Genomic DNA, 22731 nt, shown 5'->3' on the forward strand with positions numbered 1-22731 from the left:
GCTAAATAGCAAGGATCCTATAGGTGATCGCAAATTAGACATTTGTGGCTGGAAAAAAAATAGAGCACTCTCGCTGCAAAATAGAGCACTCCTGCTGCAAAAACAGGGGAGCAGGGAGTGTATCCTGAAATGACCCATGTTCAGAAGGAAAAGGACGAAAGACACCTCTCAAAAAAATGAAAAAAGAAACTCAAGTATAGGGGAAGGCATGAGAGCTAATAGTAGAATCCTGAGTCAAGCATTCAAATTGGATCAGTCTAGGCTGGGCAGCTAAGCGAAGATGCGAGAGCCGATCTCCCCAAAAATTCTACTCCCTGTAAATATGGCAAAAGGAGATGGAGAGAAAACATGTCCTCATAGAGGAGATCTGATCCAACCAGTGGCGGAGAGACGAGATAACAAGAGAGGATTTCCCCAAGGCCCAATCGATACTTGTCGTCGAATCTCCAGTGACTAAGATTTCCTCCAACGTGAGCCACAAAGCACATCTGAGTGTACCCCATAAGGCCAATATTTCAGCCCTTATGTTAGTCCCCAAACGTTCAGAACAATGAAAGTTATAGCTCTAGGAGGATGAAATGGATATAACTGCACCACAGCCACAAGACCCATCCATTGATGCCTCGTTGAAAGAACCAATGGGGAAGGTTTGCCTGAAGTTTGTTTAGGACCAAACATGTCTATGATTCTGGGGTTTAGTGGGGCCGATATCTTAGAAATATTTACAATTTTGAGGGCAGTAGCACATCGATCAGGGACAACATTGTCAAAGATGTAGGCATTCTGACAATGCCATAACCCCCACAGAACATAAAGTGGAATGATATGAAAATCAGGGTGGCATGTGGACCAACTATAAAGGCAAGCAAAACAAGAGAAGTGATTCACATCACAGTTGAAATGTAGGGCAAAGGAGACATTTGTCCAGACAGCGATGGAAAAGGGACAGTGAAGAAATAAATGGGATCCATCCTTAGAGTTTGATTTGCAGAGGCAACAACAGCTAGGACCCATGAAACCTCTCTTGAGAAGGTTCTCCCAAGTCAAGATGTGGTTATCTGCAACCAACCAAGTGAAGCATTTGAGTTTTAATGCCGCCTCCCACTTCCACATCCAAGCCAGCCAACAAGTGAAGGGATCACGTTGGGGACGAGTTATGATATGTAAATAAGCATCCTTTGCCAATATGTCATCACCGTAAGAAGTCCCACCCCAAGTCAGCTGATAAGCTTTCTTAATGAGAACAATGCTAACATGAGTAAGATGGAATGCAAGGTCTCCCATTCTAAATGAAGCTTCGGCGTAGCTCCAACTCATAAGCCCTATACCAATGGGTGGAAGGGAATCCCACATGCTGAACTAGTCCAATGTGTGACAGGTGTTGAAGACACCCATTGTGTAGGCGGAGGATGATTGACATAGATAGGGCATGAAAACCCTCCATGCCCACCATGGTGTGAAGACCAACCAAAATGTTGTTGGCTTGGCCCACAACCCATCAAAGATTGTTGCACAACCACAGACGAGCTTGCATTAAACAATGCCAAACAAAGGATTCCCTTCTCATAATAAGGGCACCAACCCTAATCCAGTCCTCCAAGGAAGTTGAGCAGATAATGGATACACTCTTGGGTAATCATCATTGCAACTCAGATTCGCCTTCCTGCAAGGAAGCCAAATTGTTCCAAAGAGATGTGTGCAAACAACAGATGTTTCATTCTATTTTCTATCATCTTGGAAGTCATCTTATAAACCACATTTCATAATGATATTGGTCTATAATTAGAAAAAATATAGATCTTTGCAACTTTAGGAATGAGTGTCAAAAATGTGTTGTTTGTAACTCCAATGACGTGCCCACTAATACGTGTTTCCTCCATCATTGCTAGTAAGTTTGGGCACATCAGGTTAGAGAAGAAGAGATATAGGTCAACCAACCAACCATCTGGCTCGAGGCTCCTATCCTTAGCCAATTCACTTAGCAAAACATTCAATTCCATAGATTTAATAGGCTCATCCAAACAGTCTATATCCGTAGTAGAGACCATTCGAGAGAATAGTGAATCCATCTCCATTTGATCCTCTGAATGTGCTTCATCGGATGCCTGAAATTAGTTTCTAAAATATTTAATAGCCTCCTACTTGATATCCTTTTGGGTAACAAATGTATCATTCTGCTGATTCCTAATGAGCCAAATCAAATTATGGCTCTTTCTTTTAGAGGAAACTTTATTTAAGAATCGAGTGTTCTTATACCCTGCTTGTATCCATTGCAATTCTCGTTTCAACCTCCATTCCTCTTCATTCATTTTAAGGATTTTATTTCATCTACAAACAAGATCAGTGAGTGATTTCTTATTTGATTCTGAAAAATGGTCTGACTTTGTTGTGTCCATGAGGGAGGAAATATCTAAATCAGTTGTCAGAAGTTCTGCTGAGAGCTCCTTTTTCCTCTTGTATATTCATTGCTTCATAATATGTTTCAATTTGCCTAGCTTGGAAGTGACCAGATCCATACTTCTAGTCGATGTTAACTCCACTGACTTCAACCAAGATTATTTAACTATATCCACAAACACATCTTATTTCAGCCACGAGTGATCAAATTTAAATGGGAGGGTTATAAACTCCCATCCACTCGAAGAAAATGGCATCATGATCAGATATGCCCAAATGAGTTTTCCAAGTCCTCAGAGATGAAATTTTTCATACAAGGAAGAGTGTACGAAGAAGTGGTCAAACCGCTTTGCAATGTCGTCCACCCCCGTCCTCCCATTTCGCCAAGTGGGACAAATAGCACAAGGTGCAATACCCCTAAGTGATTTCTAGATAAAGAGGGAATTGAAATATCCTGCCATAGGGTCCAACATGCCATTCGAACTCCATATCTGCTTAACATTTAAGGTAAAGTTCATATCACCAGCAACAATAAGTTGATTCAGGTCGAGGATCCCACATTTATATATGTTATGTGTTCTGGAAAAGGAATTATATGTCATTTTGATTTAGAGTTTGGTCATGCAAGTGTGTTATCACCAAAAAATTGATCATCTAGCCTAATTTACTAGATGGATTGAAGTACACCATGTAAAACTAATTTTACCATAGTAACATTGCTTTCACTCTGAGAAATTACTTAATAAACCACTTTTGTTAAGTAATTTATAGTTAAACCCATGAAGAAAAATTAAATAAATCATTATTTATTTGATTTTCTTTTAGGAATAATTAATTTAACCACTGTTTTATTATTATTCCTTATCAAATTTGACCCAATGATGAAAAATAAACAGATAAATCATTATTTTTCTCTAAGAACAATTAATTAATCACTAATTAATTATTATTTTTTGTTAAATTTGACTAAATCCCTTAGGAATAATTAAATAAATCATTATCTGTTTATTATTCCTTAACTAATTCATTGAGATAATAAATAAATCATTTATTTATTTATTATTTCTAAATAAAAGTTTAAATACTTTTTCCATCCTAAACAAATATAATAAAATATTCCAAGTGGTTATTCCAAGAATGGGATCAATAATATTTTATTATTGTTCATTATTTGAGAATAACTCAGTATTTTGTTATAAATAGAATGGTTTTCCATTCATTATTCACTTTCGATTACTTTCATTGTTGCACTCATTCTTGTAACTCTGATTATTTTCATTATCGCACACCATATCCTTGTTGGGTTTTCACATTATAGAGGAGAGAGACTCTGCACAAGATGAAGACATTTGATGATGACTAAGAATCCATGCCATATAGGGGGACTAGTAACATTTATTTGTTCCCTTCACATGTGTTACAATAAATTTATTCTTTACATATCTGGTTTCCATTGGATGATTGGAGTTATTACTCTTTCTTTTTGTTGTTTAGCTATGATTGTAGCATAGATTCGGACATTGGAAAATTTTGTTTCTATCATTTACTGTAGATCTACAATGTTTATTAGCCATTTATATTGTTGAGATTGTTTGTCATCCACAATCTTAAGTGGGTTATTTTCCTATATATTTGACAAGAAAACACTACAACAAAATTGGCGACTCCGCTCGGGAATTTTCTAATTGTTGCCAATCACAAAATTGGTGACTCCGTTGGGTTTTATACTTCAGATCCAAAAACTTGGGTGACCTTTGGTTTTCAACTTAGGGTTTCTTATTTTTCCATTCTATTAATGTTTCCTATTTTTTAACCCTAGATCTAATAAATTTCTGACTTTCGCAAGCTTTCCAGTCTTTTCTTCGGGTCACTGGAACCAACGGCGATAAAGGTGACACTTTTTTCCGAGATTTTCCAAAGAGGATCTACAGAATAGAAATCAAAGTTTTTAGCCCAAAAAGTGTGATCTGGGCTCCAAAATGCACCTTTCAACCCAAAAAGTGTGAACCCTATAGAGAAATAGGTCAGTACCTGTGATTTCTGGGTTTTAGGGTTTTCTTAGATCGGTCTCTAGGTTTTGCAGAGAGCTATCTGCTGGTTTTTTTACCTCTGTCTCATCTCGCTTAGGCCTTGATCCACTCTGACTTACTCGTCAAAGTCGAATTTAGACTCCCCTAGGGCTTCTAGTACACTTCCAACTTTTTAGAAGGAGGTTAGCTGAGAGAGTAGTCTGAGTATCTGCAACTCTTTCAACCACATTTTCCAGATCTGTAATATTTTGTTTTTGATATATTAAGATAGGTTGTTACCATCCATAGTTTCACATTTAAACTTGTTTGGTCATTTTCCTTAGGGTCCCATCAGTTGCCCTAGGTGTTGCACCCATCTCCCTATCTTTTTCCAGTGATCTTCCCTCTGGTTTTTTGTTGTTTTTGCACCACTATCCAACATCTTAGTGTCTCTTGATCCTAGTCATTCAAATCTCTTAACCGTTTTAGTTTATTTCCCATCATTTTAGCCACCAAGCAGTACAGTGTTTCCAAACCCAGTTTGGGTGGGGTTTAGTTAATCGTTTTGTTGTTCATTTTCTATTATTTATTTCAGTTTATTTTTAGCAAGCTTTTCTCTTTTTTAAAAACATGATATGGGCTTAATCAATTAATACAGTTGCACACAGAAGCACACCTTAAGCGAAGGGTGCTTGTTTTACACCACCAAGCCAAGACATAACATAACAAATTTATCTCCCCGCCTTTCACCATTTCCGTGTCGCGTGTGTCTTACCATCATTGCGCCACCAAGGCATGTGCCATAGAGACTATTAGGCCTTCACCCCCAGTTTCCACTTCGGCGTATTACTCCTCCTTGTCCGGTTCGAGTTCGTAGTCGTCCGAGTCCCCATACTGACACTTCTCCTGGTTCTTTTGATTCCTTATCTGATTTCGACCCTCCTTCACCACATATCGTCACCATGCCAGGACCCATAGAAAGTGCAGGAACCCAACCTGGTGTTGGCTTTGCTTCTATACTGGTGGTCACATCAAGTAGAACAGTCTCAAGAATGATTCTGGCAACCCCCGTGCTCCCCTTTATAGCTGGGTTAAGTCTACCAGATATTAACCAGTTGATAAATTACCCCATTCACCAGATGCTAGTTGGCCCTCTGTGCCAACTAAGCTTCCCTTAGACATACCAATGTTTTAGGGTATATCTGGAGAGGATCCTACCAACCATTTTCGATCCTTCCACATGTGGTGTTCGTCCAACTCCATAACTGATGACTCCATTCGTCTTCGTCTCTTCTAGTGCATGCTCATTGGATATGCTGCGAAATGGTATGTAGACCAGCTATCTGCATCTCATTTCATTTTCGCGATGCTTTCTAAAGCATTCCTTTCATATTTCCAGTTAGCTCTCTGATACAAAACTACTATGGACCTATTGACCACATTCCATCAGTCCTCTGCCACTCACCTTTCTGACCATGTTCAGGAGTGGCGTCGAAGGAGGAGCACATGTCGTGCCCCACCTTTCGAAGACCATGTCTATCTAGACTGGTTTGTTAAGAGCCTTTTACCCCCCATTGGGAAATATGTCACATCCCATTTTCCTCAGACCAAGGAAGAAGCTCTCCAGACCGCTTTGAGATATGATCTGATTTATGCACAATCCGGTTATGTCTATACTGTCATTCTAAAGCTCCCTTGTCCTAGAAGTGCTAATGCATAGGGGGCAACTCACGTCGCCGAGGGTATCGTTGGATCTCTTTCACACTGTTCGCCATATACTCAACAGAGTTATGGCTACCCATAAGGGGGCACTAGTTCCTCCAACACTTATGCCCCTCTTGCTAGCAACATGTTTCCTATACCCCAACCCATCTAACAAACTGTTGCTCCTCCTTATGCACAGTCGAGTGGTCCAACCCCTAAAGCATTAGCGCCGCGGACTCCCATGCATCCTCAGCCCTAATAGCCACTGCCCCATTAGGGTTAGGTGTTTGCGCAATAGAGTTCTACCAATCCCCCAAATTTGAAGAAAAAGAATAAGGGGAAGGTTAACAAGGGTAACCAGGGTAACAAAAGTAACTATCCTAGTGAACCCCAGGGGAACTAGCCTAACACCAACAACCAACAACAAGGTAGCCAACCTAGGTAGAACAAGCCTATTCGTATGAACAAGCCTTATGCATGTTGTGGTGTACATTGCCACTATACACATGAGTGTTCCCTCTTACCCCAGATGTGTCAAATGTGGGAAGCTAAAGCATCTTTTAGAGGTCAACAATCACCTCAAATTCCTGTGCCAACCCAACCGACAATGCTCACAAATCCTTTCCCTCAGCAAGGATTTATTGCTACTCAACCCCAGCCAGGTCAAGCAGCCCACCTCCCCCAACCTTCTGGTCCCAGTGACTACCAGATCCTTATGATGAACTCTGATGAGGTTAACCCGTCTAATATCAACCTACAAACTTGGTCGCGTCAATATGACAAGCCCTCCACTTTGTCAGCTACTGAGTCCAAAACCAAAGTATTTTCTAAGCCTCTTATGACACCAAATGGTTGTTTACAGGTCTCTCAACCTAAAGTTGAGACCATTCTTAAGATCCTAAAGGGACCATTGCACCGTAATGCGACTTCTAACTGAGTTTCCCATACATACAATATAGTATACAACTTGGAGCAATCACTTGCCGCCATGTCAACATTGGAACTCCTCTAGTCGTGCCCTTCCCAAAAGAAAGCTCTAATAACTCTGTTGCGTGCAGTGGATCCTTTCGACAATCGTTTGATTTTCTTCCCAGTTGATACATCAAAGCACCCCCCATTGCCTTCATCTGTTGCTTTCCAGACACAAGTTAGAGTCTGTAATTCCATCCTCTCTAGATGCATTATTGACGAAGGCGCATCCACCTGTGTGGTGTTCATTGCTGATTGGAAACAACTTAAGTCCCCTAAGTTGTCCCCCTCCACCATCACTTTGGCATGCTTGGGATGGACACCTCTCTTAGCCCCTTGGTATGTACCGAAACTGTCCAGTGACCCTTTCGGAAAATATTGCCCATGTCGATATTGAAGTCATTGATGCCCCTTTGGACTACAACATTCTCTTAGGTCATACTTACACATACGCCATGTCAACCATTGCATCTATGGTGTTCTGCGAGATGTGCTTCCCCCATGAAGGTAAGATCATTACCACCGATCAGTCAACTTACTATGAGATGGCATCCATGACCTCCACCGAGTCCATTATCTCGCCAATTTCTGACAAATAGTCTTCAACTCCTACCAACAATATTTCACCTGGAGTCTATAAGGATTCCTCATTGTTAGGTGTCTTCCCTGGTGTGTCCCCTCCCATTTCAAAACCTACTTCCATGAGTGTTTGCATGTTACAAGCGTCACGAGCTACCCATAAATAGTCTGGTACACCTGAGCAATAGCCAGCTACTCAGCATCCTGATGTTGCTCTTCCAGCTGAACCCTCTAGACCCTCTCCCCCAAGATCTCTTACGTTTGTGGGTGCATCTCCTATGTTCCCTCCAGGAACTATTCCTCAAGGTATTAACCATCCAGGAGCTAATTCGCCAGTACATTATCTTGTCGGCTATATACCTTTCTTATTAACCCCCTCCAGTAGTTTTTTTTTGTACCTGTCATGGCTTCGTTGGTCCTTCCTAACATGAATCTCGGTAACTGAGTATGGTACATCGATCCCCCTACAAACATTCTTCTTGTTTAGCCAAGACCTTATCACACTTTCACCTTAGTTCAAAAGGTCCCCATGACCCCTGTCACTGCTTCAGTGCCATTACAACCTCAATAGGAACCAACTCCTACTGCAAAAGCATCTGGGCAGGGGGGCAAAGCCGAAAGGAAATATTCAAAGGACAAGGCTCCCCAAACTCCTCCAGCCCATAAGGCCCCAAAGCCGACACCCCTGTGCTCTTTGTGTAAATTGTTGGGCACACCACCAACAATTGTCCTGAACTTCCTCAACTTAAACCGTTGGTTCATGAAGTGTTTCCCGAGTTGAATATTTAGGAAGTCCATGTTAACATATTGGTCCCACCTAATAAACTCAAAATTCTTCGCACAAACCATGCTTGTGCCCTGTGTGATCTTTATGGTCACTATTCCCATTGTTTCCCTCGTCTAGATGAATTTCGCGATTGCCTTGTGGAAATTCGTGAATACAAGGCCAGTCGTAGTTGGGCCTCTACTCATCTACCTGTGGATTCTAGTAACCCAAGTCCACCAAAATAGCGAATCTTTGGCCCTACTATTGTGATCCCTCCCCCCGATGTTGAGATGACAGACACCACAGGCCCCATGCTTTACCTGTCATCATCCTTGAGTTCCTCGCCGGCAAACCTTCTTGAGGTTGTTGCACACATTTCTATCGACCCTCCTTCCACAGAATCCCAGGTCTCAACATCAGTAGGCATTTCGTCTACCATTCTGACGTCTACCATTCAAGACGATGTGTATGTGAACCTTCTCTCTCAGTTTTATTCACCAAGTAATGTTGCCACATCATGTAGTCAGTCTTCTTCTCGTCCACCCATCTCCTACCCTGATGAACACCATGGAAGCTATGTCTACCCATAATTACCCCTACCATTAAGTAAGTGGGCAATTCTTTAGAGGATTTTGAAGTCCATTTCCTTCCTAATTCTCTCAATGCGCTCTACCTCAAGAAAATTTTCCCATAGAACATCCCTTTGATTTACGTGTCTTTATTTCTACCATTAAGTCAGGTATATTGCATCATCTTATCTGTTGTCTTTTGCACCTTTCATATGGATCCATCATCCACACCGTATATCAGCCATACTGACAGTGCAAGTCTCTTCTCTCGTAATATAGCCTCTATAGCCTGGGCCATTTTTACCCCCTTGAATACATTAGTCCTTTCAAACGGTGTGTGCATTGGATATGCCACCAATAATTAGGAAAAATATGATGCAATGATAGGTTTTTTAGTCGATGCCCTCGTCCATCACATCCTTCATGTTCATGTTTGTTTAGATTCCTTGTTACTTGTCTTGCAATTGAATGGTGTGTATCATGTGCATAACCAAGTCCTATTTAGAAAATATCTACGAGTGAGGCTATTGGTATGTGAATTTGAAACCATTACTTTCAGTCATGTGCCTAGAGCCCACAATCACCATGTAGATACCATTGCAAAAAACATTCTATATTGGAATTTATCACATGTATACCACATAAGACAACCATAAATAAAACAAATGGCGAACCATCATCATCATATAAAATGAATAATCATATTATGTATCATATAAGTGTTTGCAACCATAGCTCTAAATACATCCAACATGCCCATAGCATGTTACAAAAATCACAATCAAAGGGACCCATGTGTACCTGCATCTAGTCATTGTCCAGCGTATCTCGCGCCAAAGGATCTCCTCCACCTGCACGTAGATACGTACTACCTGACCTGCTATTGCCACGCGCCGCACGATACCTCGCCACTCTAAGGGAAGACTGGTGCACTCATCTGTGTATCGGTCCTCTAACTCGTGCCATCCACTCTCTAAAACCTCAGTCAAAAGTACATCAAACCTACGATGGAAATCAGAAAGCAACACAGTATCCTCTAGACCCTATTGTGATGATGATGTCCCCTAATCTGGAGCCCTAGCCGCTGTGGCTTGACCTGCATATCCTACTGGCTTCACCAGTGGTATGTATGTATACAACATATTTCACACTTAGTACCATATACATGTGACAAAAATATAAAATGCACCATAAATCATAGCTTCAACACTTACAATATGGTCCCCATGCTCGCCTGGGCGAGAGTGGAAAGTCAAGATCCCCCTGATAGTTCATATCGCTGTAAGGGTAATCATAAATTTCAAGGGGCATCTAATCCCATTGTGAGAAAAACTTGAGTCGGAACACCCGTCCGACTACCCCTCCTCCTCCTCTCCATAATAGCTACCCCCAGCGGCGCATCCTGGGCTCCTGTGGGCCCCCATCTCGGATCTGTACATGAGGATGTATAGTAAGTATCTTCTCAAAGAAGAATGCACACAGTATTGTACCAAAAGTGCATCCACGATTCATCGGCGTATTACAAAGACTCAACTGTCGTTTCATCAACGATAACATCATCTGGGCCCACCCATAGTAGGTCGTAGCCAACACACTCTAAAAAAACATCATTTGCCCACCAGTGATGTGGTGGATTGCCTGGCTGCCCAAGACCCATAGCACAACTATGGAAACAACCTGTGTCTCCAACCTCTCTAGATCAACAAGCGGGATAATCTTGCCCTTGTCACGGACACCCCATCAACAACGGTGCTCTGCGAACTTAGTTATGTTCCTCGCATGAGGTAACACTAGATGAATATCCCCCACCACTCCAAGGGGATATAGTCGAGTCAAAAAGTAAATATCTTTTAATGTGAGCTCGATCTTGTGCCCTTGCACAACAAAGATCTCCTCATTTGCATCCCAATAGCTCAGAATTCTCGATAGCAAGGGCTCACCTACCCTCATCAATGGGTTGTCTATCAACTTGGGAACCCCATAACGAGCCAATGCCCCTTGAACCACATGATCCCCCTAGATCTCAGATCGAAGACTATCCAAGTCTCATTCACGCCAATTAATTTTCAGCTCTACCATATCTGCAAAACACCACATCTCTTGTCATTTCAGAAAAGAAAGTAATCAGCTACACTGATCAACTTGTATCCCCCACCAGGCTAGCATACCAACTCTTTCCCCAACCACAAATCGCAATTTTCAGCCCAGAAAGTGTGAGCTTATAGGTTTCTATTTATTTCCTGTGAGCCAGATCACAATTCTAGGCCCAGAAAGTGCGATGAGACCATGAACAAGAGCAGGGGTCTCTAAGGGAGCCACCAGGTGCCAAAATCAGGAAATAAACCACTGAAATTGAAGAGATGAGTAAGGCCACCTACCTGAAAGTTGCAGATCCTGATTCTGACGGTCGGTTTATCCACTACGATCTCCACAAGATTTATGACCTTTTCCTCCTCTCCAAATTAACCACAACTCACTTTGCAAGTGAATCCAAATTGGAGGGAAAATGCCCTTTTATAGAAAAATCCCTAATTTTTCTATCGCCCATTGTGATTAGACAGTAGCTCAATTTGATGAACCCTTAGTACCATTGGAAAGCTCTCATCGAACTCCAAAATGGGTCTTCCTCATTTTTTGATGATTTGACATTCCACCTAGAAACCATTTTTCCAAGAAGGTCGCTTCATCGTCTCCAAAAATCGAATTTCGTCATACAATGACACAGGTACATTGAGGTCCAGCTCCCCTTAATACTTTTCATACGATATGTCGATTTTTGTCATAGTAACCATAATTTACTCATGTTTTCATGGTCCCGACTAGGCCTCGTCTGTGTGGCAGCGTCATCAAGTCACCCTTGTTTAGAGCATCCGCAATGAGTCACCTTTGCATTCTTGGAGTCTATTTTATTAACCATCATATCATGTCACAGTATTCCATGCATATTTGAATACCGTTCATCCTGTGTTGCCCATTTTTGTCTCCAGTCACACTATCCCCATCCCATCTAGAGCTGAGTCAGTCGCTGCCAGGTCACCAATGCACTTTATGCTCTGACAAGGGAAGTCATCTATTTGGCCCCCAGTCCCATATTCCCCATTACCTCTATTGTCAGTCCATTAGTCACATTAATATTTTCCCTCGTGCTTTAGTTGAGGATCCTCCCTGCCTCATTTATTGTAGGATTTATTATGTCGACATCAACTCATTTATTTCAGAACAACGACCTAGAGGGTGTTGTATCTCAGTTCAAGCTTCCATTCTTGTTCAACACCTTGGATCAAACAGAGGGTCTCATTATTGCCCTTTGACTTGATCGTTTCATGTTCGCGATCCATACAATCGATGGTCCAGTGATGCAGCATATTGTACCAATGATTCCTTGGTGTGTGTGAGATGTTTCAGACCTCATGAGGGGGTGCCCCTTCAGGTAGCCCCCCACATGCCGGATGAATACCCACTATGCTATAGCCTCAGAAGTAGTTCCACAGAGTTGATGGGTTTGGTTCCTACCAATCACAGTGTTCATTGCATGCACGTCTCCTCCAAATGATCCATTTAGTTTTGCAGAGCCCTTCCTTATTCAGTATGGCTTCTCCGGTTGTTCTACCCTCCATCCCACCCATTTTTTGAGGGAACGAGATTTGTATCTCATCTACTTAGATATTATTATATTCAGTCCTGGCTCATGTTTTTACCAGGTGCATTATGTATATGGGACACATTGTATTATTTTCTGGCTTCGTTATGCTAGCATGTCATGTACCATTCAACATTTACTTCATTGCTCAGTTTTATATGTTTGGGCCAACCATTATTTTTTTACTAAGTTATCTTGGCGGGTATCGGTATGCCTCCAATACCTCATTGAGGTCCAGTAGCACAACATAAAATGAGACTTGCATTAGTCTCACCCCCTCTGTCCCTATCCTCTTTCAATTCAACTTCTTTGGTCTCCCTCTCTCTCTCCTTGACTCCCCTCTGTTGTCTAAGTGATCGTGTCTTTACAACATACTTCGGTCATACGTTTCTCTCCTAACACTCATATGTTGGAGGGAAATCTATTATCACAAAAAATTGCTCATCTAGCCTAATTTACTTGATGGATCGAAGTACGCCATGTAAAGCCAATTTTATCATAGTAAAATTGCTTTCATTGTGAGAAATTACTTAATAAACCACCTTTGTTAAGTAATTTATAGTTAAAACCATGAAGAATAATTAAATAGATCATTATTTATATGATTTTCTTCTCGGAAAATTAACTTAACCACCGTTTTATTATTATTCCTTGTCAAATTTGACGTAATCATGAAAAATAAACAGATAAATAATTATTTATCTTATTTTTCTCTAAGGATAATTAATTAATCACTAATTAATTATTATTCTTTGTTAAATTTGACTCAATCCCTTAGGAATAATTAAATAAATCCTTATTTGTTTATTATTCCTTAACTAATTCGTTGAGATAATAAATAAATAATTTATTTATTTATTATTTCTAAATAAAATTTTAAATATTTTCTCTCCTAAACAAATATAATAAAATATTCCAAGTGGTTATTCCAAGAATGGGACCAATAATATTTTATTATTGCTCATTATTCAAAGATAACTCAATATTTTGTTATAAATAGGAGGGTTTTCCATTCATTATTCACTTTTGATTATTTTCATTGTTGCACTCATTGTTGTAACTCTGATTATTTTCATTGTCACACGCCATATCTTTGCTGGGTTTTCACATTATAAAGGAGAGAGACTCTACACAAGCTTAAGATGTTTGACGATAGCCAAGAACCCATCCCATAGAGGGGGGCTGGTAACATTTATTTATTCTCTTCACATGTGGTATAATATAATTATTCTATATATATCTAGTTTCCAATGGATAATTGGGGTTATTACTCTTTCTTTTTTCTATTTAACTATGATTGTAGCATAGATTTGGACTTTTCCAACTTTTGTTTCTATCAGCTACTGCAGATCTGCAACATTTAACAGCCATTTATATTTTTGAGATTGTTTGTCATCCACAATATTAAGTGGGTTATTTTCATACATCTTTGAGAAGAAAAGAACACAACAAAGTGAATGGCCAATAATTATATACATTGTATAAATTTTAGACTTAGATATAATTTTATTTTATTTTATTTTTTATTTATTTATTTATTTTCTGTGGGATTCAACTACGTTAAGTAAGTCATTCATTTATGACCATTTCCATGAGAGGTAGTCATAACTGACTAATTTTTCATGATTTTTGAATATTCCACTTAGCACTCATTGCATTGGGTGATGCTCACAGGGGTGAGGAAGTGGGATTGAAACTAGTGAAATGAATCACATAGCGTTAATCATCACTTCATGGGCTTGCACCTGGTAACCATGACTTCCCAAGAGGTCAACTATCCCAGATCGCCTCTGGCTCAAGTGCGCTTAACTGTTGAGTTTTCCTCACAAGCAAGCCCACTTAGCTTGCTATCCCGTTTGCAAAACCTTAGCAAGTATTCTGCCTCATGAACCATTGAAGTAAAGTTCCCTTCACTCTTTTGAATATTTAGACTTGTCGTATGTTTGAGGAAATGAAATTGTTATTGATATTATTTTTATTTAGATTTACATTATTAAAAGAGCTGAATTTGGAAATGAAATTAGTATTAAAATGTATTTATATTATTTTTAAGTTGATAGGCATTTTTCTGTGCGGTTTGCCTTGGTCGATTCAAACAATCACATAGGCATATGTTTTGTCGTCTTCCTCCAAATAGAAAATTGACATGTGGGTTTAGGTTCCCAAGCCCGTGTGAGTGGATGGCCTTCACCATCTGCAATAGATATTATGTCACCTTCACCACCGAAAATACTGGTTCGGGCCTTATGCATAGAAGTCTTTCACAATCTTAGCTTCTCCCTCAGAGAGCTCCATCAACGTTTTTGTTTTGTCCATGGTTTGCACCTACGTCAGACTTGAACCACCTTTGACCAAGAAATCTCAAATGATGCCTTTTTAATTCAGAAACCTTTCATCGATAAAGGCTTGGAGGTAGGTTGAATTGACCATAGTGGACAATCTATTGGCTCCCCAACCTTTTGCAAGATGAAATGATTCTTCTTCCTGGTGACTGTGTTCATCTTTGTTGCATGTGACTAACAAATCAGAGAACCAAATAACAAAAATTTCAACAAAATCATTGATCAGGTTTAGCATTCTGCAGGAGAAGCATAGGCATGTGCAGGAATGGGTGGTAGAGGCAGAGGCAGAGGCATAGTAGTGGGAATATACAACCACCACTATCACCACATACACCATTCAGTAGCCTTAGCAAAAGTGAGAAATGTAGAGAGAAATTTTGACTAAGAATATGACTATAATACGACTCTAATTTATCCTGATTCCTTCACAGATTCAGTGCATCCTCTAGCCCAAAATGTACATCTTTCATTGTGTTTTGACTTTAGTAGCAAAGAAATTGATGGGTATGTTATTAACTCTTAAAAGTCCTTATTCTACAATATATATCTTAATACTAGTTTCCTTGAAATACATGGAGTTTAGCATGACACCTCTGGATCATTTTCGTCCTCTTCTTTCATGCCTTTCATTTTGAAAAGTCATTATACCATCAAGGGAATTCTTCTCAAAGTTTCCCTTACAAATCAAATCTCTTTTATTATATCATTCAAAACCCGTCAATGAACTTCAATTATTTAATGGTTGAATGCAGCACAGATTGTAGGGAAAAAAATCTATATCTCTACACCCAATGCCGGTCTATCCTTACTCGTTCTATATTACCTTGTCATGATACGTTGAGAACGAGGATTCGCTATTTCGTTGTGCTAATTATTCTTGAAAAAATGAGCTATGTAACGTCTACTACCCATAAGGACTGAATGGATCCTTCCATGGGAGAAGTAGAGGGAGCATGCCCTAATCAGAAGTGGGCAATGCATGGAAGAGTTTTTGAGCATTTTTCAATGTAGCAACCAATACCTCCATATATGTTTTCATTTGTGGTGGGGAATACTATTTATAGGGAGGTTGGCACTAGGACTAGGATTTATTCTAAACCTTTTCCTATTCTATAATATGTAAAACATGAGTTCATAAACACAGAGGAGGTAATGAATTGTGGGGAAAGTTCTTTGGTGGATATGAATGGGAGAGGTTCAATCTCCTTATCTTTCCCCTAAGTTTCCCATTTGTAGGAATGGAGAATCTCAGGTTTCTCTTCGTAATCCCCACTACCATTGCAGAGAATTTGAGTGGTGGGCAGGTTGTGGCGCATCAGCTTGCACACAACTCGACTGGGAATATCATCACTAATCCCATAAATAATGACTTTTGGCCAAATGAGGTATTATTACATACACACCTAACTATATTTACCATATTCCATATAAAACACATTGTTGACGATTTGAGTTTTTAGGGTTTAGGGTTTTAAGATTTGGGAAGTGTATTTTTTCACAGCTTACGAAATATGCAGAGCGAATAATTCTTGGCATTTGTACAAGGTGTGGAGTGTGATGCTTTGAACATTGTCTTAATTTACTAAGATTTGAAGGATGAGATGGTTAGATCCAAAGATAATATGGAATTTTACCAAATTCACAACAAACCAGGAAGTGGTTGATCCCAAGGATGTTTACTCTCTTGTCCCTTACGAAAAGGGTTTTCAATTCCTTTTGTATATTGAGAGTTAGGTTTTACTCAGTCTCTTTTCCCTTTATTGTTGTTTTTCTTATTTATATGTTTCTTGTTTTGATTCCATTCTCATCCTCCTATAGGTAACACATAATGTCAATGTTGAGTGGGTGTTGTTGAAAATTGGCAACAAGAAATTGCTAAAAATAGAAGTGCTAAAAATAACAGTTTGGGCATCGGTGATGGATGGGGCAACAGGGAATGAAAAATGGAAGTGCTAAAAATAGAAGTTTTATTTTTAGTAGTTCAAGTTGGCTTCCTATTTTTAGACAATCCCTAGTCTAAAGTAGGAAGTAAAATTCTAATTTGGTCTTACTAGCAGTTTGAATATTAATTAATTAATTCTCCATGAGTTAATTAGTTAAGTAAAATCAAACTTGAAGTCTTTGTGAGAACATGCAATAATTTCTCCACTGGTTGGGGAATGTGTCCTTGATTTTCTCCACTGATTGAGGAATTAAGGATGAGTTCTATATTGAGAGGATCATTTGACTTAGTTTAACTTAGTCAGTTCAGTTAGATTAATTTAACAAGTTGTTAAATTAATGAGATACAGTTTGTTGATGCTTGCATGCATGTGACAACTGTTATTTTCAGATAACTGAGTATTCTCTCATGGATAACTGATGCATGGTAGTTCGGACAAAGACCCATTTGAGATTAGAGAAGGGACAGTGTACTATCAGTTGGATGAATATTTTTCTTATAAAGGAAGCTCATCCATGATGAGGATTTATCTCCTTCAGGTTTGTGCAGTTATTTTAGAGGTCAGTGTTGTGTGTGAGGTGAGAGTCACATAGGTTACAGCTGGAGGACCTAGGAAAACTGTGCATAAAAATAGGAGGCTTGGAGGGTAGAGGAGAAGGTTTATGAGAAGCCTTTGACTGTCTATGAGTAGCAGAGGATTATTCTGAGAGCTGGATAGCTTCCGAGCTAAGGCTTTGTGTAATCTGGACATATTTCCACTTATATGATAATACAAAGATGGGTTTTTAGGCTGGTGCTTTCCCCTGGTTATATCTTCTATGTTATGTTTGTTTGATTTCTCTATATCAGTTATATGTGTTCTTATTGATGTTGCTCATGTTCGATTAAGCTTCTGCTAAATTGGTTGCAGAAATAGATCAAGTGTTTCACTTTAGTACATTACATTACTAGGTTGATCTATAGGTGGGAAATTTCTACATGGTATCAGAGCTAGCTGATTTGTAGAAAAATTCTATAAAATTCTACATGGTATTAGAGCATAAGTTATCAAGGAAGAACAATATACTGAGAGGAGATTTCAAAGTTTTGAGTTTTGGGCGAAGAGTTTGTAGAGCATATTTGAAAATTTTTGTACAAAATTTTTCCAAACAAATAGCAGATTTGGAATCCTTGTAGAAAATTACCAAAAATAAGAAAAAATTGTTGGCTGAATCGGAGTTCAGATGAGGGAGATATCGTTGATTTAGAATCAACTCTTTTGCCAGAAAATTTCATGACGATGGGAAATATGAAATAGATTGGTGTGCTAGCCAAGAACTCGTATGCACTTGAGGTACAAGATGTATGCAAAGCCTTGAGAAGCAAGGCAAAGGTTAGAGACTTGGTGGTTGAGAGGGAGAGTATATTACCTCTCAACATGCAGCGCCAGAAGAAGTCTCAGACAATTGTGGAGGAGCCACAATTGGTGCAACAACTTCGGGAGGTTGTGGAGCAGCCACAATTAGACAAGCTGAGAGGAGATTGAGTAGAGACATCTACTCATGCAGAGACCTCTAGTAGGGGGAAGCTTACAGCTAGGTGGATAGAGGGATCACATGCAGCCATACCTCCAAGTAGGAGGTTGGGCGATGTGGAGTGATCGTCCCATGGAGGAGGGGCATGATCCTTGAGGTACCCAATCTCTTAGAGGAGACCTTGCTACAGGAGCCCCGATGTGGAGTAGCAAAAACTGACTGATTTGGTAGAGACAGATGCAGATGGAGAGGCAGAGAGAGCTATAGTGCAGGGAATCCCAGGACAACGCAGAGCATGCAGGCTACAACAATGCGAGAGGCACAAGTGTGTTGCACTATCTAGGGTAGCACAGAGAAGGGTGCAATGGTGCGAGATGCATGGAAATGTTGCGGTAGCGTAGAGGTTAGAGAGGGAGCACTTGTCAGTAGCAAGTAGAGCTTCAGCATCAGAGTATGTTTCTAGAGAAACAAAGTGATCAGTTGGGAGTTTTTTTTTGTTCCGAGAGTTGCTGGAGCAACCACACTTGGTAGATGTGTTGCATGCAGAACATTACAGAGGTACAGGATCGGGTTCGAGAGGAACCCTTTCATGTTGAGAGGGAGTGTTGAAAATTGGCAACAAGAAATTGCTAAAAATAAAAGTGCTAAAAATAGTAGTTTGGGCATCAGTGCTGGATTGGGCAGGAGGGAATGAAAAATGGAAGTGCTAAAAATAAAAGTTCTATTTTTAGCAGTTCAAGTTGGATTCCTATTTTTAGACAGTCTTTGGTCTAAAATAGGAAGTAAAATTTGAATTTGGTCTTACCAGCAGTTTGAATATTAATTAATTAATTCTCATTGAGTTAATTAGTTAAGGAAAATCAAACTTGAAGTCTTTGTGAGAACATGCAATAATTTCTCCACCGATTGGGGAATGTGTCCTTGATTTTCTCCACTGATTGAGGAATTAATGATGAGTTCTATATTGAGAGGACCAGTTGACTTAGTTTAACTTAGTCAAGTTCAGTTAGATTAATTTAACAAGTTGTTAAATTAATGAGATACAGTTTTTTGATACTTGCATGCATGTGACAACAGTTATTTTCAGATAACTGAGTATTCTTTCATGGATAACTAATGCATGGTAGTTCAGACAGAGACCCAGTTGAGATCAGAGAAGGGACAATCTACTATCAGTTGGATGAATATTTTTCCTATAAAGGAAGCTCATCCATGATGAGGATTTATCTCCTTCAGGTTTGTGCAGTTATTTCAAAGGTCAGTGTTGTGTGTGAGGTGAGAATCACATAGGTTACAGCTAGAGGACCCCGGAAAACTGTGCATAGAAATAGGAGTCTTGGAGGGCAAAGTAGAAGGTTTGTGAGAAGCCTTTGTTTATCTATGAGCAGCAGAGGGATTATACTGAGAGCTGGATAGATTCTGAGCTAAGGCTTTGTGTAATTTGGACATATTTCCACTTGTATGATAATACAGAGATGGGGTTTTAGGCTGGTGCTTTCCCTTGGTTATATCTTCTACGTTATGTGTAATTGATTTCTCCATATCAGTTATATGTGTTCTTATTGATGTTGCTCATGTTCAATTAAACTTCCACTAAATTGGTTGTAGAAGTAGATCAAGTGTTTTGCTTTAGTACATTGCATTACCAGGTTGATCTACACGTGGGAAATTTCTACATGGTATTAGAGCTAACTGATTTGTAGAAAAAGTTCTACATGGTATTAGAGCTAGCTGATTTGTAGAAAAATTCTACAAAATTCTACAGGTGTGAAGTTTAGCTTTATTGATGCAAAAATCCAAACTCAATCTATTGATACCTAGACATTTTTGAGTGCTAGTTGGGTGCCCTGAGTTCGATGAATTTCTAAAGAAATATATCCAATGTTTCAAGTTCCAATCCCTTGATACCGATACATTCTTGGCCTTTCTAAAGAATAATCTCCCCAACATAGAGAATAAAGTCGATTTAAATGTTTGGGTAGATGGGACTGGAATTCCTCTAGATGTCATGGAGCCCATTTCCACCATCCACGACAAGGTCTTTTATGCATCATGAGACTTCATTACCAAACGAATGCCCTTTAATGACGAAGAGAGAAAGTGGCAGGTTGAAGAGTGGAAGTGTTACATGAATATTCTCCCCAAGAAAATAAAGCCATCACGAGTGTGCAACCTTTTCAAATTCTTTACGCTTGCCCTACTATGATCAGTCTTTTTTGCCATTGAAAATACTTTTACTAAAAATATAGAAGGAAAAAGTAATGACTAGATTAAACTTCTTAATAAAGAAAAATACTAAATTCATATCAACTCAATCAACTTTCTCTCAAAACACCTCTAAACACCTCTGACTTATCTAGATCTACACCCTAAATAAAATTAAGTGTTAAACAATGTGTTATCTCTCCCTAAAAGCGGTACTGAAAAAATGTGGTGTCTCTTTAAATATTATAAATGTAATTGTAAATTAAAATATTTAAAGACAATTACACTCACATTTACGAATTTTATTATTATTATTTTCTAATTTTAAGGTTATGACTAAGTTGGACACCAAATTAGTGTATAAGACTTTTTTGTTTATGGAACAAGGGACCCACTTTTGCCCATACATATTCTACGCAGCATATTCACATATAGATTGATTATTGCATTAATTTGATTTAGATGAAAACCATAATTTTACTAAAACAAATTGGCAGAATTTTTTGGAAATTTGAATAGGATTTTGAGTACCAAAGATTCTCAATAATGTTAAATCTATTTTCACCATTCAAAAAATAATTCAGTACTAAATCTATTTTTACCATCCAAAAAATAATTCAAACACTCCTATGATTTAATTTCAAACACTCCTATAATTAAATTTCTTGAAATTTTAATTATGAAGTGCCAAAATGCCACCTCTGTTGACGTTTTTAGGGCTGCTCCAAAAGTCTAGGGCTGCTCCAAAAGTCTAGATGGTGCTGCAAACACTTCTCTAATTAAATTTCTTGAAATTTTAATTATGAAGTGCCAAAATGTGACCTCCGTTGACGTTTTTAGGGCTGCTCCAAAAGTCTAAATGGTGCAGGGAAATCAGCAAGTATTTAAAAATAAATAAAAATTGTGATAGTTGGGATTGGGCCTTTTTATTATGGTACTCCTTCCCACCATCCTGTCGGTGATATTCGGTCAGAGCGTTATGTAAACATTGGCTTAATATTTGAGGAAATTGGACCCATGCTCCTTTCCAATCGTTCCTCGGACCCATCGACTTTCCTGTGAATGATATTCGGGGATAGCCTTACGTAAAGATTTATTATGATCTCACGCAACTATGCCAAGCACCATGTATTCGCGTAAAGAAAACCTACGTTATCGAAGAGTGAGGGCCCACATAAATTATGATGACAAACTTCACTGCCATCACGTGGTGTGCAATTAACCGCCTTCGAGTTCATCTACAGACAGCTCATTTTCTCCTATAAATCCAGTTGTTCCAGAAGTCCCGAGAATGTAGTCCAATAGTTAGGGTGTGATGACCAGGGATATGATGTTATGGGTGCCTATTTATGAAATGGAAGTTGACCAGAGAAATCCTGACAAGATACATTTCAGAAGCATGGGTGGCCTCACCAGGACGTGTCCGTTGAATACTATGCCAGAAGAATGTAGTAGTAATATTCTTTTTGCAGTGTTATTTACTGTTGGCTGTGCTTTAGGGTCTGGCGTAGTTTGTTTATTACTTTAGCTGGGAGAGCGACAGTACTTCATTTAGTAGTTGTTTATTCTTACACGCCATCAAAGTGTAATATCTCGTATGAAAACCAGCAGTGCCCAGGCTTTTTCAACGATTGGCTTTTGGATGCAATGAACGGTTAACATTTCCCTTTAGAACCAAAAAAACAACCGTTCATATAGTAATATAATTGGCTACCAATATACAGTGAACATAAACCATAATATATGCTAAATAGCAAGGATCCTAGGTGATCGCAAATTAGACATTTGTGGCTGAAAAAAAATAGAGCACTCTCGCTGCAAAATAGAGTACTCCTGCTGCAAAAGCAGGGGAGCAGGGAGTGTAGCCTGAAATGACCCATGTTCAGAAGGAAAAGGACCAAAAACACCTTTCAAAAGATAGAAAAAAGAACTTCAAGTATAGGGGAAGGCACGAGAGCTAATAGTAGAATCCTGAGCCAGGCATTCAAATTGGATCAGTCCAGGCTCGGCAGCTAAGCGAAGATGCGAGAGCCGATCTCCCCAAAAATTCTACTCCCTGTAAATATGGCAAAAGGAGATGGAGAGAAAACATGTC

The 22731-nt window shown here is 39.2% G+C and overlaps 1 pseudogene; it reads left to right on the top strand.

The window, feature by feature from the left end:
- Positions 1-15240: 15240 nt before the first annotated feature.
- On the top strand, positions 15241-20637 carry LOC149195807 (leucine aminopeptidase-like; annotated as a pseudogene).
- Positions 20638-22731: the final 2094 nt, after the last annotated feature.

This window comes from Pinus tabuliformis, chromosome 2_2 (assembly GCF_031772625.1).
Source record: "Pinus tabuliformis cultivar Carrire ecotype Pingquan chromosome 2_2, CPIR1, whole genome shotgun sequence".
NCBI classification, from domain to species: Eukaryota; Viridiplantae; Streptophyta; class Pinopsida; order Pinales; family Pinaceae; genus Pinus; species Pinus tabuliformis.